Below are 18,730 nucleotides of genomic sequence, written 5' to 3' on the forward strand. Positions count from 1 at the left end.
CTGAATGTAGTTAGGAAGCACTAAGCATAGAAGAAAGTGCTTGGATGAATGGGTGTGATTGGGTGAGTGTCGTACGTTGTTTAGAGTGCTTTGAGTACTCCGGGAGAGTAGGAAAGCCTTATCTAAGAATCAGTCCATTTATGAGAGCCGTGCATGAGCTACAAAAAACAAATAATTCAAGTTGTTGCTACTAAAGTTGTTACTGATCTACTGAATGAAGATGTGTTTTTTTTTTCAAAGGACTGTATGTAACGTAAAATTACTTAATTATTACATTTAGATAAGCTGTATTTAATTTTCAATCATTTATGGTTTTTAGATAACCATTGAAGCAATTTTTAGCTAACCTATTAAAATCATTTATCTTTAACTGACAGTTTACTAATTCTAATTACATGATTCATCCATTACTTTTAGCTATTTCAACAATTTTATCAAATCCCATTTTCCCATCTTCTCTTATTCCTTTATTTTCTCATACATGTGACTGGAAGTCATTATTTCACATGATACATGATACGCTGTTAAATTGTTTTCTTTCCAAACTCTTTGTTCTCACAACATTTTCTTATAAAACTCAACATTAGGAATTTGGACAAATCTCATATTAAAAAAAAACATTGCCCAACTACTGTGTGTTTGTATGTGTGAATGCCACACTTACACTTTCGTACTAACGCAATTCTGCCTGTGTCCCTTTACCAACACCCCCCCCCCCCCCCCCCCCCCCTCATGCCTAAGGCAAAGACGGGGACTTACCAAATACCACACTCATCCACGCACGCATAAACACAGACACATGAATATCGCCGGGCGAGTACTGAGGAGAGGGGAGCCGTCATTTGTCAACAAGGAACTTTGGCAGCTCACAGTTGCCATGGGAACTGTCTGTTGCCGAGGACTGGTTTTGCATCACAAGGTCCTCAAATTGGCTCCAAAGCCTCGGAGGTCCCACCCCTCCTCCACCCGGCTCACCTCCATCTCTCAGAGCTTCAAACATATTGTCAGGTTTTTCTTTTCTCCTCCGGTTTCTTTTTTCTTCTTGCTTTGCCGTCTGCTGCATTTCAATCCCCAGTCAAGTTTTCTAATTAGCAAGGACAGCGATAGATAGATAGATAGATAGATAGATAGATAGATAGATAGATAGATAGATAGATAGATTCTTACACATCAGGGATCCCTTTAAACCAACAATCACAATACACAGTTTAAAATAACAAGGACTACAGCAGTGATTTGCCCTCTGCAAGTGCTTACAGATTGTTATGCCTGAATTTTCATCCATGTCACCGCAGCTCAAGCCCAACAAGTCGATCCCCGTAGGATCAATTTGATTCAGCTTACATAACATCCACAGTTCTCTGGCTGTTGTTGATGTTTCTGGGTCTCTCCCTCCAGCATAATGCGCCTGCATTTCAGGGCTCAAAGAAGCTGTTGGTGTTTGATAAACACTTGTAATGTGTAGGATTGTCCTCAATCCTGGACTGTGAAGCACGTCCCCTTCACCACCCCAGTGGATATTTCACAGTGCCAAGACAAAGTTTGTAAGACGGAAGATGAAAGAATGGTTTTATTGGGTAGGAAACCTGACTTTGGAGATGGCTGGTCTCAGCTAACCACGTTTTTCTCAGTGTTGTTCTGAATGGGGCAAACAAAGCTGATGCATGATAACACAGACTGGTGACAAAAGCTGTGCAGTGACACTGATTGGCTCATGAGGATACTTGAGATCTAATTAGCCTGTTTGAGTAGACTAGAGACTGTTTTGTTGCTTCGTAAATGATCATGCTTATTTGTTTAGATCTGGTTTAAAGAAAAGAAGAAACAAAACACTGGACAATAAATTTTTATTTTCACATTACAAGCTTGCTGAGCTCCTCAAAAGGTCCTCGGTGACTAATGTTGAACTTTCAAAAACTGCAGTTCCTCTAATGACCACTTGGGGCTGGCTTCAGAAGCAAGTCAATCCACGTATTGTCCCATGTTAAAAGCCATTAACATTATATATAATTGGATGCAAGGCCTAATTACTCTTTATCATGATTGATTGATTGATTGAATCTTTATTTTGAACATGTTGAAAAAGTATAAAAAAAAAATAGAATTAAAAGAGACAAATGAACAAAGCAAACAAAAGGAAAACGAGCAACCACAACTCCAAATAACGTCCATGTTCAAAAAGGAGCAGGAAGAAGCATAAGCTTATTTAATCCCACCCCTTTTCCACTATGTAGTATCAATAGACTACAGAAATACCTCCTTGCAATTACATTATATGTTATGTGTAATTTATTTATTTATTTTTTAAATATATACACATATATGTTTCTATCTATCCATACATACGTATATACACACATACGCACATATACACATTTTCAATAACCCCATTAACACCTCAAGGATACACAGCCTACAATTATATATATATATATATATATACCCATACCAACAAACCCGTGCATGCGCACACACATGAAAATATTAGACAAGAACACCCTATCAAATCTCTACCTTTTCCCTGTACCCTGTAAAAACCATATCCTTAAACCGCTTTTTAAACTGCGCCATGCTTGGACATTGCTTCATATCTTTACTTAGTCTGTTCCACAGCTTCACTCCACACACAGAGATGCAAAAACTTTTTAATGTTGTACGGATACGAGGATGTTTTAAATTTAATTCCCCCCTCAAATTGTATCCCCGTTCCCTTTTAGAAAACATTTTTAAATGATGATGCGGTAACACAAACATTTCCCTTGTGAGATCAATAAAGTATCCAACTATCTATGGTCTTTTTATGTGATGTGTAGCTGTCTTGTGGACATAAGAGCTGCCCATTCGGTTTTCCAGTAGGGACTCTGCGCTCTAAGATCTTTGACTAATTTTATATTTGACCCAAGATAACATCATTTTCAATATTACACAGAAACACCTTGCTTTCCAACTACAAGGAGCATTGCAGTGGCCGAAACGGAAACTAAAAGATTCCCAAACAGCCCACAAACTAACTTTGTCATTTATTAGATTTATTAGAGTCCCCTTGTGTTTTTGCCCCCTTGTTTAAGTCCCCCTCGCTCTTCATGTGTTTCAGTAACGTCTTTGTCTCCTATCTCCTCCTCTTGTTTACATGTTTCTGTCCTTGTGTTTCATTCGGTCTCCCATGTTTGTCCACTCAGGTTCTCCTTGTGTCTCTGTCCCAAGTCCCTCTCTGTCTTTATGTGCAAATGTCCCTTTTCTGTTCCCATGTTCCCCTCATGTTTATTCTTTATCTCCTGCCTATTATGTTTATCCATGTTCCCTCGCTCCCTCTCTCTCTCACAGCAAGCTTGCGAGTCCCAGGTTATGTCTCTCCATGTTTACTGTTTTATTTTGAAGGCCTTGTGCTCCATGTTCAGTGTGTTTAGTGTTGCTTCCCCTGTGGCCTCACGCTCATTTGTATCAGCTGTTTCCCCATGTGTTTCCACTTCCCCTGATCACCTCCACTTGCTCCAAGCCAGTGTGCAAAAATGGAGCTCTTTCTGCTTGAAATGTATTTTTATGAAGTGGATGAAATTACAAAACTGGTGAGCGGTCCTGGTGTTGAGGAAAGACCGTGCTGGTGTGGCCAAAAAACACCTTTAACTGTAAACCTGCCAGCTGAAAGGTGCAAAGACATGACTGGAGACGCGACAATTATCCTCAACAGGAAATAGATGTCAGTTTGACATTTGTGAAGTTGGAGATTTGTGGTCAAAGTACACAGTGCAACTGGTCAGATCAGGATGTTGAGGGAAGGAATGAAACACAGCAGCTGTATCCATCCAAATTAAGGTAAGGTTTTCTCTTTTTCATGGGCCAGTTGGCAGTTTAATTCATGAGTGGGTATGGATTCACAAGTCTGATTCAGACTGGTTCCAGATCTGTCCAAACTGGTTCCTTCAACTTGACTGTATAAGCAACAGCAGTATACTAAACACTGCAGAGTATTTCCACACACATTTCAATCTTCCCTTGTCACACAACACAAGAGAGCGAAAAGGAGCACAAATATACGACTCTAAATAAAAGTTAATGTGGCTAATGTCACCAAATAAAGGAATTAACAGGAGTTTCCACTTGGCTGCGTAAAGGGAATGAATTGTTAAAGTGGATGATGCCAGTGTGTCTTTTGTTTGCTGAATATGCTGCTTTCAGTGACAGAACACAATTGTCATTTAAGGTCTTGCATATTAAACGTGACATTAATTACATTAACGACAGTTCATTAGTAACCTTTGCAATGCTTCAGCATTCAGACTCTGGCATTTAATTTCTTCTCTCGTTGGTCTTTAATCGCTGTTAAGTGTTGCTCTGATAGTGCAGCAGGGGATTGAGAGTCAGCCGCTCTCGTAATGTGAAGCAATATAAGCTTCCAGCATCCAGCTGCGAGTTTGAGGAGTAGCAAAATGAAGGGAGGAGGGCAGTGTGAAAGGCCACACCCTGTCTGAAGACTGATACCTTTGGCAGTAATTCAAGTTTCCTTGTTGAGGCCCTGAATCGCTCTTCTTGTTTCAGCATGTAGCAGCAATGAGGTCTGACGGACCTGAGAGGAAGAATGAGGTTAAATGTTGGAGGAGGGGAAAGATTGCCCGAGAGCATCCACAACATGTCCTCCTTTAACCTTGTTCTATATATGTTCTGCCGCATTCCCCGTTTTTTCCACCACGCTAACTGTACAACCCCTGAGATCAGCTGTTAAGCTACACATCTCTCCACCCCGGCCCACCGTCCTATTTCCTCAGGTCATGTCCTTTACTGTTCTGCACCACGGCTGCTTTGAACTGTCTGGAAAATATATATAGAATCATGAAGGGCGAGGATGGGGCGACAGAAATATTATGTAGTGGGGCCGCTAGCTTTGATGTAACCTTTTAATCTTGCTTGTACCAGCCATTTTCACTCTTTACGTCTGAATTTCAAATGCCAACCTTTTTTTCTTTTTTCTCTCGCTCCTCTTCTTGGCTGCATTTGTCACATGGAGAAAGGCAGGTCATCTGTGCTTGATTAATGCCATTCTATTGGTCTCTGGACTTGTTGTCTTTGACCCCAAGCACGATTTTACTGGCACTGTGTTTTGAAAGTGCATGTGAGGGGTGCAACTGAGCTGAAAGAAGTTAGCGGGTCATTTGAGCGCACAAACTGGTCAGTGGTCAAATTCAAATTGGTATTAAACACTTCCCTTTACCACCAGTCATTGTCACATGATTGTCAAGGGCCACAGCACAGCGGAAGATGCCTACAGCTGCAGGGAAGTTTACTGGCCGTTGCACTACCATGAGTGCCCACTAGGACAACTATTTCCATGGTAACCTTCTGTTTCAGTAACTATCAAATGGAAAACTGAAGCCATCAACTGATTATTTGTTGAACTTGACTTAAAGTGTCTGTCTTGTTAAAAAAACAAACAAAAACAACAACAACATTCTCACTGGGGTTTAAAGAGTGTTGTATGTGAGACAGGGATCCAAGCGATGGTGCCAGAAATTCATGCGCAAAACATGAAACACCTCTGAAAGCCTCGCTCGAACATCTTGAACCGCTCAGTTTTATTTACAGTTGATATATCCATAAAAAGTCTTTTTCACATGCGATCAGAAAATTTCACAGAGGTTCATCACTGTCACCACTCACTGTATCCATACACGTGTAAATAAAGACTTAGAGCTTTCCCTGTGCCAGCATTCATCAAGGCAAAAACATGACTCAGACTGCCCTCTGAGTCATTTCTACAGCTCTTCTTAACCTCAAATACCCCGAAACTCCAGACTCTAATTGGCACTCGAACTAAATTCTTATTAGTTGGTTTCTTTGTCTCCTGTGTTTCTGTGGTTTAGTTCAGAATTATGGTTCCCAGTGTAACCAATTAAAGTGCAGAAAAACAAGAGAGAGTGCATAGAGATGGGTCAAAAGTACATTGCTGAACTATAAAACATATCATTACAGTGAGCGTGCAGTGATTCTTGGGTGGGCACTCACAATACTGATGCGCGAAATGGTTTTCACAGCAAGTTACAACAGCTATTCTTACCTCGCATTTAATTTCCAGTTATACCCAAGCCATCTTTTAAACTAACACAGGCACAATTATCACTTTCATTCTTAGCGAGCGATACGTAAACCAGTGCCTGTGCACCCATTTAGAAAAAGGAAAAGCAAACAGCATTTTAAAAGTTTTTTTAAAAAAAGGACCAATTTATCAATGGTTTTCTGAAATGCAGCAGCTAAACTGATACACAGAGTAGGGAGCGTTGTTAACAACACCCTCTGCAAATTTAGTGCAAATGGAGTTTGGTTAAATTTCCTGTCGCGCTTTGAATTTCCAATACAAGGGACTCGTCTCGCAATGCCATCGGGACTCGGAGTATGTTCCCTCAGTCGTTGCCAACTCAACGAGTTGGCAAAAACTGATCAGATTTATGAAAAAAGTAGAAAGTTTGAACTGCAACGTAAAACTAGTGCTAGCAGAAAGACTGTCATGTCAAGCTAAACATTTACCAAGTTTAGCTTCAGCACTGCACAGACAACAATGCTTTGCGAATGGGTGAAAGACAAATAATGCTAGAGCTATTTAATTATTCTGCTCACTAACAAGCTAGGTAAGTGTCACATCACAGTCAATAATAAGATAGCTATGGCATTTTAATAATACAGCAAAGAATAATACAGCATTTATAAAGCAATTAATAATAAAGCAATTGACTTGCTTTAAACAATCTAATATTTTAGCTAAGGATAGCATCACCATCCTTTTAGGGGTGGCAAGAATGATATATTGTGGTATCTCTACTATTTTCACAAAAAGGTATGTACAGTTTTATGCAGTGACTCAAACTGTTAATGGTTAACTTAAGCTTAAATTCTTGGTGTTGTGGTGGTTATTTCAGCTAGACTATGATTCTTATGGATGTGTGATGGTTTCTAGTGTTTGTGTGGCCAAGAAAGGTGTAAAGGCTTAGCTATTAACAGGCCACCGTGACTGAGACTCATGTAGCAATTAATGACTCACAGTCAGTGTTCCTGTCTGGGGCTGTTTTCCAAATGTTAATAAAACCCGTGTTCCTGTAGCTGTGACAATGTGTCAAAAATGCAAAATTTAAATCCCTCACAGTGACAATTCCTGAGTTAATTTATTACAAAGTTATTGCAAAACTAAATAAAACTAAACAGATAATAAGACTTTGACAGAGTCTACATGCAGCTTAGAAGCCCCCAACTGGAAAACATGAAGCTGTTAAGTAACATGTTAGCATTCCCTTTGTAAGCTCAAACCATCACTATGTGGACAGTCTCACTGAGCTTGCATGGCTGAGTCTTAGATCCTTCATTATCCCCTGGACAGGAACTGTTAAATAGACTGCCATTGATATACAGCTTTTGTTCTCAATTTGAGCAGTAAAACCAACTTTTGCGCACAAATATTTCAACATGCAGACTAGGCGAGCCAGAGATCAAAACATGCACTTGTGGACATGGAAAGTATAATGGAGGCCTTAGTCTTATCAATTAACTAGGCTACAGTAGTTATATTGAAATCCATTGTTGGGCTTTGGTATTGTCAGTTTCATTTTTCTCAGGCAAACATCAGTATTTCCCAGTTTTTCCCTAAATTCTCTAAAAATTTCATTCAAATCCTCGACCACTAAAAGGTTTAACAGTCCTGTAGGCACACATGAATTGTTATATTTTAATAGAAAACTCTGAGATAAGCGCATGAGCATTAATTGACTTCATGCAGGGTTAACTTCTCCCACTCCATATTGTTTAAAGGCTCATATGCAGATGTTACTTTAATTCTTCTTTAACATTTAAACCGCATGGAAACTTCAAGCATCTCCAGGAGTAAAGTGTGTATGTGCGAGTGTGAGTGTGTTCTGTACACCACTGGGAAAACTCACCAGGTGGCTTGAGTTAGGAGAATGGCTGTAGTTTCAGTGGTGTGTAGAAATGTATACGCCCCCCCCCCCCCCCCCCCCCCCCCCCCGTCTAAGTCAAACCCTTCGCCGCTCTCTTTGGGGCCCTCAAAGCCTCCAAACAATAGACGTAGTGTACTCGAGACTGTCACTGAAATGACCACTGCGAGAGCTTGCCTGTGTTAGCCTGCTTTGTCCCCATGTTAAAGTGACATCTGTATGTTCATTTCCATGTGCATTCTGGTTCGTTTGACAGTGTGTGTACACACTTTTTGCCATTTCTCAGTGAATTAAAGAGGCATTCTTTGAGCAGTGGGCGGCCCAGAGGAAGCACAGGGGCTTTCAGATGGTGTGGCAAGGTCGCTGTTTAACTTGGACAGCCTGGCTGTTATTTCTGTCTAACCTGTGGCAAGCTGGCAACACTCTCTGAAAGGAACCTGGAGGACTACCGGGAGGAAAACTAAGTGTGTAGTGTATGAATGGGAAGTGGCAAGATACAGACAGAAAGAGACGGAGACCTCACACACCAGAAAGTTAAACTAGAGTTTAACCAAAGGGGGAAAAAAAACAAACCGAATCAACGAGGCCCAGCGAGTCATAGCTGTTATGACTGTGTGTAACATGTTAATGTTAATGTGTTTCTACGGGAGTACCAGTGTGCCTATGAACATAAAAGGGCTGCGTGCATGTGTGTAAGTATTAATGATGGTGGTACAGCTTCACAGTAAGGCCACAGCAGTGTTTACTGAGCTATAAGTGGACACACAAGCTACAGTAGGGAGATTTGACTGCTGCACACACAAACACATGAGCGAATAGCCACACAGAGTGTGTCTTCCATAGAAAAATATAATCTAACCAGCCAACATGTTAACATCAATTATACCTTGACTAACTATATACAAAGTGTCAAAGTCCAGAGGCTGTTATGAATAAAGTCAAGCCTGATTTCATGGAAAAACATGAAATGGTACTGAAAATACAATGTTTATGTTCATGAACAAGTTTACAAATTATCCTCTCACCTTTTTTTGTTAAAGACAAATTTTAATCCAAATCACCATCTTGGGCTCACTCTAACCATGTATCGTTGTTGTCTCAACATAGCTGGGAATTAATTAGAACACCAATACAAAAGAAAATGTATCAGTTCAATGTGGACTGTGTGTGGTCTCTTGTGTGGACACGATGAGTTACACCAAATATAGTCTTACACGATTAATCCTGGAAAACTTTAAATGGCTGTCAAACAAATCTGTTTAAAGAAAATTTAAAGAAGGCAAACAAAGACATGCAAATGCCTTTTTTATGGTTATACAATCAGTATCTCATGGTTCATATAAGAGGATCTAACTGAACCACAGCAACACAACACTGCTGTTAAAATTTCCCAGCCTTGATAAATATACAATATTATTACACATGACCAGATTTAAGCACTGTGACAGACTGGTGACCTGCCTCTCGTCCTATAGCAGCTATGATAGGCTATAGCCCCCCTGGCAACTCTGAATTGGATAAATGGAAGAGAACGGATAGATGGATGGATCAGGTTTAAATGCACATTTGTGGTGGTTTTCTTTTATATTTATATATTAAAAAAAAAAAAACACCCAGCACGCCCCTGCGGGCGGTTTATCCTTCAAGCTCGGGTCCTCTACCAGAAGCCTGGGAGCTTGAGGGTCCTGCGCAGTATCTTAGCTGTTCCCAGGACTGCGCTCTTCTGGACAGAGATCTCCGATGTTATTCCCGGGATCTGCTGGAGCCACTCGCCTAGCTTGGGAGTCACCGCACCTAGTGCTCCGATTACCACGGGGACCACCATTACCTTCACCCTCCACATCCTCTCGAGCTCTTCTCTGAGCCCTTGGTATTTCTCCAGCTTCTTCTATATATATATATATATATATATATATATATATATATATATTAAGAGAACAAACAGAAAGGGGACTCTGCACACAAATTAAGTTAGGAAAGTGTTTGAAGATGCTGGTTACAGCTTCTTCTACCAAATTCTTATTGCATTTGACCGGCGCTAGTACCCAGAGTCCTGTGGTTCATGTTTAATTGGGTGGATGCAAAAAAAACAAAGCTAAAGATAGATTTTAAAAAAATCTATATTTGATTTGGTTGGATGTTCATGTCTTCCTATAGTTTTTTCTTTGTCTTTGTTTTGAAGCGTTTGGCAGAATCTGAGCAGAATGCACTGGTATAGATCTGCCGTCATCCCGCTTCTGCTGTCAGCAGTGAAATTACCAATAAATACCAGTTTTCAAGTTCCAGTGGCACCCATGCATCTCAGCCATAACAGAAGCGCCACCATGTTTGTCTTTGCATCATAAGCTGTGCCTCTTTTCTCCATCTTTATTCTTTCCATCGTCACTCCACTGTTTTCTTTTTGGATTTTTTTTTTCCTCTGCTCTGCAGCCTGCAGCCTGCAGCCTCTGTTTTCTTGGCTTACCAGGGATTTGTATTTTGTGGTGAACCCTCTGAGGTTCTGATCATAAAATCTTCTCCTCATTGTTGACAACATTTACCTCCAATCTGGAGAGCATTCTGGACTTGCTGTGCAGTCATGAAAATTGTTTTTCTTCACAAGGCAAATGATTTTCTCTACATCAACAACACTTTTTCTCATTTTTCTGTGTGTGCATGCACTGACAAACTGACAGCCTTTGATATCACTCCTCACTTGCATGCTCTTTACTCCACGAACTGACAGCACGTGGCAGAAAATGCGTTCACTGACAGAAAACACCAGCTCAGTCTAAGCAGAAAAGGTGTGAGCTCGACCAAATGGCTCAAGGCCAGAAACAGTTCAAACTTATTTGATAGCTTTGTAAATTTAACTACTGCAGGAGGGAGGAGGGCATACATCTTTGCCTTTTGACTCCATTTTACTAAAAGAAGCAGACTGACTGCAGTAAAATAATTAGAGTGGTGTTTCTTTGTAATGAAAGTAGACTTATGAAATGAGTAATAGCTGATTTTTCTCATCGTCTGAGCTTCGTTCAAGATTGGCCATCATTTTTATAGGTTATTATTTAGCAACAAAGTATTCAGTTACATTTGAACTTTTTTTTTTAGTCTGGGTACTCTGTGATATTAATCAACACATATCAGTAAAGTATAGAGTGGTGAATAAAAAATGAAATCTTAAGCTCTGAAAACTGCAGTTCCCCTAATAGCCACTTGGGGCATGCTCCATCAAACATGTTTACTGCCTGCTACAAAACAGTTTTGCTCAGTATTCAAGAGTCTATATGGGGGGATTTTATTTATAACTCATCCATCTAAATTTTAGTAAGGTTTAAATTTATAATTGATATGTGGATGTTGACATGCTTCATTTGATGGAATTGGATTTCTAGATGATGTTTTGTTTCCTCCAATATTCTCTAACGATATTAAAATTATACAACCAGTCGTGTTTTTTCCCTGGCAAGTTAACCATGATTCATGGCAGTTTTTGAAAATCAGTTTCAAAGAAGGCGCTGCACCAACAACCTCATAGTCGTTGCTTTGTTTATCTGCAAATGCATGTGAACTAACATGCCGAGCGGTTGTTCAACTTAAATAATTCCAAAGCAAATTGGAATGGAGAAGGCTAACCTTCAGAGTAAAAGTTGAGCTTCACCACAGTCATACCAACATGATTCTTTCATAAAACACAACATTTTGCTTTGAAAGCAAAACTTCTCCATGTATAGTTTGTGTTGCATTTTTCACAACTTCACTACAGCTCAGAGTAGCTGGACTACAATCAACCTCCTGCTACCAGTCAGGGAATACTAATATTTCCATTCACAACTGATACTTCCCAGATGACTGTAAATTGGTCTGTAGGCTTGTGTGACTGGAGTCTTAATCCTACATTATCACTATGAGTATTACACATCGCAAATGGCAGTCATGTTAACATCACATGAGTAGTGGTCACATGATTAGGACTGGAATTCTTTTTGCAGCCGCTGTATCTGCCCCCTGGTGGCCATCAAAAAGAATGTAGGTTTAAGGTGATTATAAAAACATAATATATTTTATTACAGCACTTAGAGCATACTGTAAGTATTAAAGTGCTGTGCTGCATTGGTTTGAATCATATCAATCTAATAAACTCCAATCTGTTCATGTAAATGGAGAGGCTTCTTCACATCTAAGGTTAATTATGGAGTTCAACATGGTTCCATGCTTGGACCCATTCCGTTTACATTATACATGCTTCCCTTAGACAGTATCATTAGAAGGCATAGTATATATTTTCACTGCTACTGTATGCAGATGATCCCAACTTTATCTATCCATGAAGCTGAATAGCACACCAATTTGTTAAACTGCAGTTTTTCCTTCCTACTGTCGCCAAAGCTCTTGCTCATAGGGGTCATTTGATTGTTGGGGTTTTTTCTGTTTTCTCTGCATTATTGTAGGATCTTTACCTTACACTATAAGCAGCCTTCAGGCAACTGTCGTTGTGATTTGGCGCTAAACATTATTGAAATTGAATTATTGAAAATTCGTTGTTTTTCATTTTAAAAACCTGGAAGCTACGTCTGTCTTTTGCCTTGAGTTATGTCTCAGCGCAGTGACCTGAATCTCCAAACTATTTTTTTGTTAAAAAGTAGTTTTATGCAAGAGTACAGCCAGACTCTATTTCACCAAGTGGATATCTATACTACATCACACACAGACATCTTGGACCTAATGTCATAGCTTTTGTTTCTTCATGTTCGTTTAATACTCTTAGTTTGAAGGTTTTAAAATTATTTCCAAACAAGACCCGTAACAAGAAGGCCCTTTAAAGACAAGGCTACATTCAGCTTTTATGTACAGCCAAAGGACAAAAAATATGTAGCTGACCTAATACTTATGGTCTGGACAGCAACTAAAAACATAATCTCACCATTAGATGTAGACACACTTATTTCACTTAAGTTCCTGTTACATAAAGAGAAAACTATGAGAACACATTTTACTCAGAGCAAGGAAAAAAAACAGTGCACCTACAAATCCGTCTCAGTGTTTACTCAAACATTCCCTCAAGGATTGATTACATCTTGAATTGGTTTGGTCCACATGCAATCCTTTTCTAATAAATAAACCATATTGATTTTCCTATGTGTTCATCTGTGGGTGGGTGTGTTTGTTTTGTTTGTTTTATTTGTTTAGGTCCCCCCAAAAAACACAAGCGTTGTCCAGCAGTGGGCCCCCAGCCAGTGTGTTTCCTTCACTCGCCAGGGTTTATTGTTCCTCGGGCTCTCTCTGCTCGGCAGGAGGATGTTGTCTGTTTCTTGATTTTCTTACCAGCCTCTCTCTCTCTGTCTCACTTACACACACATATACAGACAGACACACACACAGACAGACACACGTACGTACACAGACAGACACACACGTACGTACACACACACACACTATTCATGTGGGAAAGAATGGGCCCACTCTGGATTAAACTATTCCCCTGCATAACACTAGACAAGGCATTTAATATCTCCAACCTTCTCTGTCCAAACAGTGACTTGGCACAGGCTGAGTGGAGGGCTGGAAAATCCCAGAGCTGCTGTAGAGTTTTTGGTGTGACCCACTCTTTTATTATAACGATTCCATAAATGCTTACAGACCCTTAACTTGGCCCGTCCCCATGAGCGATTTCAAGAAACCCATGAGGCACAGATTCAAACACATTTTGTACACATGACACATCAAAGTAAGCACACATACATGCATAAAAAAATAACCCTCAGTGTCAAAGGTGAATTTACAGAAAACGCAGTTTATATATTCTTTAACTTCGTATTGGATGTTCCAGCAGCAGCAGCTGGGGAAAGGACAGCTGGGACTTTTTAGTATTGCTGCTCTGCTTACACACACACACACACACACACACACACACACACACACACACACACACACACACACACACACACACACACACACACACACAGAGAAACTGAAAATTGAGAGCTAGTAAGAAGGAATCACATGACACGCATACTAAAACATGATTTCTCATGCACCCTGGAAAGCAAACAATTGGTAAAGATGTGAGGGGAAAGAAAGCAGTTCAACAAATTTATAGAAAGCCATTAAGCTCGATAGATTTATCTTATTTTATTTTACTCTAACCGGCGCTGTTTCTCCTGTTGAGGCTAATAGAGGCCATCAAAGCACTCAGATGTCCTCACCTCACTCTACCATTTCAAGGCACTTAACTTGTGCTCTGGCCAGCTTTGGAAGCTCAGTTAGGAATTTATTCCCCCCTCTCCTTTTCCCTCCCTTCCCCCTGTTTCTTACATCTGGAAAATCATAATCTGGCAGCTTACATTGGAAGCAACTAAAGCCAGTTAGATATTGTCTGACTTTTCCCTCCCTTTTCTTTCTCTGCTTTTTTTTTCTTTCAACACCTCTGGGTTCTGTTTTTTCCTCTCTCACTTCAGCAGTTTTTCCTCTTTACATGCTTTCGTTGTCCTCAGTTTTCTCTTGAAGTTTTTCCTGGAAGGTGTTTTTGGCAAAGGCGTGAAAGTGAATTTTAACCTTGGTTCTCACCTGCCTTCTATTTTCCTTTCTTTCTATCATCTTTTTTTTTTTTTTTTTTTTTACAGTGTCCTTTTCTATTTTAAGAAAGTCCCAAATGTTTGATGTTCGTACACACCTATCACTTCATCTGCTTTGTTAGCAGTATCGGCTGCTTTTGCTTTGCTCTTATGTTCACCTCATCTCATCCAGCGTTCTGAGATGAGCTGAGAAAGTGCAAACCAGATGAGCAGGCATGTCAGAAGCCAAAAAATTGCCAACATCATTAATGCTATTATGGTATTGCATAACGCAAGTGTTGCATTTGATCATAGTTTGGTATCTTGCAACATTTTTATATTACAAAAGTGACATCATCCAATGGTTTTGGGCAAAGCTTAGCAGGCGTAATTGACTCCGGTTGCTTGTGTTGGACACCTGCCAAACGGCAACCACACCCCTTATTCTAGTATGTAGGCGGATCATTTATTAAAAAAATATTTTAAATTAAAAAACAAACAAAAAAAAAACGTCACCAACCCCCAAATCAATAAGGAGAAGAAAACCATCCACAGAGGTCAAAACCATTTGCTGTAACCGTGTTTAAATATGCACTTCAGGGCTGTAAAATCGGGTATTTTTAACTCTGCAGCCTGTGGGGAATCCCTTTGGTCTCAAGTGGCACCGTTACAAAGTGGTGGCCTTGAACAAAATATAAAACGCACACCACACATGGACATTGCAGTAATGTTAGAGAATTACTAAAATTCAATGTATTTTGACATAGCAGTGACGTTTTATCAAAGGTGGGGAAATGTTATTCTATTGTGTTGTTAAAGTTTAGATTTACATTAAAATAGGTGTTGGATAAATATGCAGTCCTAAGAGAATTTTGTTTGTAGGGTCAGTCGTTATTTGAGAACCATTTGAAATATCTCTATTAATGTGCAAAGCTCTCATTAAAAACAGAAGCCATTTTTAATTAACACTAATTTGTTCACTGTATAAATTTATGCACTTCATGTTAGATTTGGAGCTTTAGTTTTATTCTACACAGCATGATTTTTAAATGGTTTTTACAGGTACCGCACACTCATAAAAAATACTTCGGTCTATATATTAAATGCTTTATTTGTCTTGGGTAACGCTGAAAACTTGCTTTAAATGTAAAGCTAGCTCAGGCTTGTTAGCTTGGCTTACCTTAGCACAAAGACTGGGGATGGGAAGAATCCTCTCCCAAATAGCAAAACGAAAGAAATCAAAGAAAGGTTTAAATAATGATAACAAGAAATAGAGAACAAAGAACTAATTGGATTTTTACCGGCCACTAAGCAAAGCTGAAGGGATGTTATTAGCAATTAGCATTAGCACATTGGCAATGTCCAAACAATGTGTTGGCATTTATTCCCCCTCCCACTAAGTTTTGAGATTTGTGGTACATATAGTACTTTTTAATATATCTTTTAAAAAGATATTTATGGTATGTTTAAGTAGCTAAAAGACATTAAAAAGCTTTCTGTGGAACTGATTCCATACAAACGGCAATAACTGCAGCTTTAAATATACTTGTATTATAACTATAGATTATTACATTCATTAAGTGTGTCGTAAAAACATGTGAGTAAATGAAGAGTTGCAGTATGAAATATTAAGGCAAATGTGTTGGGTTATGTTCAGTATGTTTTCCTAATCTGCCACATTTGATCTGGAAGCTGTCACAGAAATATAAAAACCTGAGAAAGTATTACAGTGCTCACTAGAATAAAGTACACATTGAACACATTGGTTACATATTGGTTCAAAATATATCCTCCAGGACGTTATGGGTGTAACAATCTGGAGTGTAACAGCAGCTCTGTGCGTCCCTCTATCCCAAAAACACAATTAGGTCCATAAATATTTGGACTATGATTAACATTTTCTTTAGGTTTAACAGTTTCCCACTTTCAGAAGCTCAAAACTAATTGGAGACTGGCTTGGGAAGCTTGCTTCATTATTCCAAACTAAATTAAGATACCAGAGCTGGAGCTGACTACAAGTATTGACCTTGCATTGTGTCACTGAACATATAATTTTCTGGAAATGAACAAAGAAACAGCTGGATAAAATTAAAGTAGACAAAAACAGGTTTCTAAAAGGGCATGTTAAAGACTAAAGCTCCTTCATCAAAAGCTAGAATTCGGCATGAAAGTGCCTCGAGTCTGTCTTCTATTAATGTTTCCAAGAAAATCCAGAGAAAGATTATTTTCTCTTCAACTCAATAAATTCTTAACAAGACCATACAGCATAAATCGTTAATTTGACTCCTTTTTCTTTTTCTCCTTTAAAGGCTCTTGAGCATAATCATTATTCATCGTAATTACTCATCTCCTTCTTTCCAGCCAATGGGTCTCTCTCAGCTCCCTCTGCTTTTGTTTGATTTGGCCAATGACTGTGCTGTGAAAGCAATCCTCCCCAGTAAACCCATTCATGGTTGACCACTTTGACTCCCTTAACTACAGCAAAGCAAAGCAGAGCAGCCACATCTGGCAAGCGGTTTTCACATCTGGTTTGTGTATCAGCTCTTTGCACGGCTGTCTGATAGCCTGCCTTGCAGGCATAAGATGTGATACAGACACTCCAGGGAAGAATGGCTAGAGGATAGTGTGCAAGTTTGTGTTCAGAGGTCAGATACACAGAGAGAGGAAATGTCATTCTTTGACAAAAACACCAGACAAAGAAACAGCTGTATGCTTTAACTTTCTACTATTTTAATAAGATGCTGCAGGATCTTGTGGCTTCTAGAAAAATAAAGCTAATTTAAAGCAAATTTCAAAAAGCCCTTTAAATCAGTTTCATACTCGCTATAAAATAAACTGAGACTAGAGCAGTGTCATTAAATTTATGTCTTAACTAAGTGGTATGAAGCTAAAATTCAGCATGCAGAAAGAAGAGAAACAAAGATTACTAACAAAGGAAAGAAAATGGCCCTATAAACCAGTGTGAGAATGACTGGCAATAAATAACAGATAATAAGAGCTAGCAGACAAAAAGTCTGATAAGGAAGAGGATGAAGTGATAATGAGATCCAGATGAGGAACATAGCCACTGTGAAAGCTGGATGAGGGAAAGACGTGGGTCTGTGGGAATCATATAATGAGATGCTGCCCTCTTGTGCCAAGCCTGTATTTTGCTCTTCTCTGGTATTTAATTTTGATGGAATAAAGCATCTTGTTTGACAGTTTTCCTCTGACTTCAGCAGAGTCAAAGGAAATGTTTGAATTGATTATCTATTGAAGCGTTGACCCTGTGTGGATTAGAGAACTTCTGACTACAATGTGTATAAATCACAACACATTCATATGCTCTGTATCAGTTTGTCACAGCGACTCTCTCGACAAGGCATGCAGTACCTCACTAGACAAATCCCTGGTGTAACGGACATGTCAAAAGAAAACTGGAGGTGAGAGATTAAATCCGTCATTCTACAATTAGATTTTTAATAAGGGAGGAAACATCCCAGCAAACTCACTTCAAGTTAAAGCTGTGAAATGCTCAGAGTATAAAAAACACAAGAGCTACATCTCACATGCTACAGGCCTCAGTACATTAAATGTTAACGGTTATGAGAGTAGAATTTGAAAAAGACAAGCAAAGCATCTTTGGGAGGTTCGCCAGGAGATCGCCTCTTTTCTAAAAGGAACATGGCAGTATGGTGTGGGTTTGCAAAGGATAAACTGAAATCATGCTTTTATCTGGATAAATCACAAGACTTGGACATAACAGTGCCCTTTGGAGAGATTAGACAGAAGTGGAAATCCTTGATCATAATGGATAGCACCATGTTTGGCAATAAAAAAAATAAATAAATAAATGGCCTGTATTTATATAGCGCTTTACTAGTCCCTAAGGACCCCAAAGTGCTTTACATATCCAGTCATCCACCCATTCACACTCACACACTGGTGATGGCAAGCTACATTGTAGCCACAGCCACCCTGGGGCACACTGACAGAGGCGAGGCTGCCGGACACTGGCGCCAGCAGGCCCTCTGACCACCACCAGTAGGCAACGGGTGAAGTGTCTTGCCCAAGGACACAACGACCGAGACTGTCCAAGCCGGGGCTCGAACCGGCAACCTTCCGATTACAAGGCGAACTCCCAACTCTTGAGCCACGATCGCCACGATAAATAAAAGGGTTGGTGATTTGGGCACTAGGCTGTCACGGAGTCCTCTGTATACCAAAGAGTCCCGGTGTCAAATGTGGGGACATCTCCAAACAGCTAATGTTTGGCTAAATTGGGCA

This window comes from Rhamphochromis longiceps, linkage group LG19 (genome assembly GCF_057381845.1).
Source record: "Rhamphochromis longiceps isolate RC_006_pf linkage group LG19, R_longiceps_female_GT1.1, whole genome shotgun sequence".
Taxonomy (NCBI): domain Eukaryota; kingdom Metazoa; phylum Chordata; class Actinopteri; order Cichliformes; family Cichlidae; genus Rhamphochromis; species Rhamphochromis longiceps.